Here is a 541-nt window from a genome sequence, read left to right as displayed (position 1 = left end):
TCTTCAAACTGGGCACGTACTGAACATCAGTCAGAACTCTGGTTGATCCATCTTGATTCTTTAATTGGGTTGAACCTATCCCAACAGTTTTACAGGCATTGTCATTGCCCATATAAACAACTCCTCCATTTAGTTCTACTAAATCAGAGAACCACTCCCGGTTAGGGGACATATGATAGGTACAACCCGAATCCAATATCCACTCATCTGAATGGAACGACGATGATGATGCAACTAGTGATAGTTCAGAGTCACTAGTATCATGCTTAGCAACACAAGCATCTACAGCAGCTTTTCCCTTATTCTTCAGCTTTGGACAATTTTTCTTCTAGTGGCCTTTCTCATGACAAAAAGCACATTCATCTTTCCCGAGTCTGGACTTTGACTTTGATCTCCCTTTTTGAGTTTTCTTCCGAGTGTATGAACGACCTCGGACTACTAAAGCTTCTGTATCTCTGATTGAGTTTTTCTGTTTGTCCTTCTTTCTCTGTTCATAACTGTATAAGGCCGCACAGACTTCGCTCAGAGATATATCACTCTT

The sequence above is a fragment of the Gossypium hirsutum genome, chromosome A04 (assembly GCF_007990345.1).
Source record: "Gossypium hirsutum isolate 1008001.06 chromosome A04, Gossypium_hirsutum_v2.1, whole genome shotgun sequence".
Lineage (NCBI taxonomy): Eukaryota > Viridiplantae > Streptophyta > Magnoliopsida > Malvales > Malvaceae > Gossypium > Gossypium hirsutum.
This window is presented reverse-complemented; position numbering follows the sequence as displayed.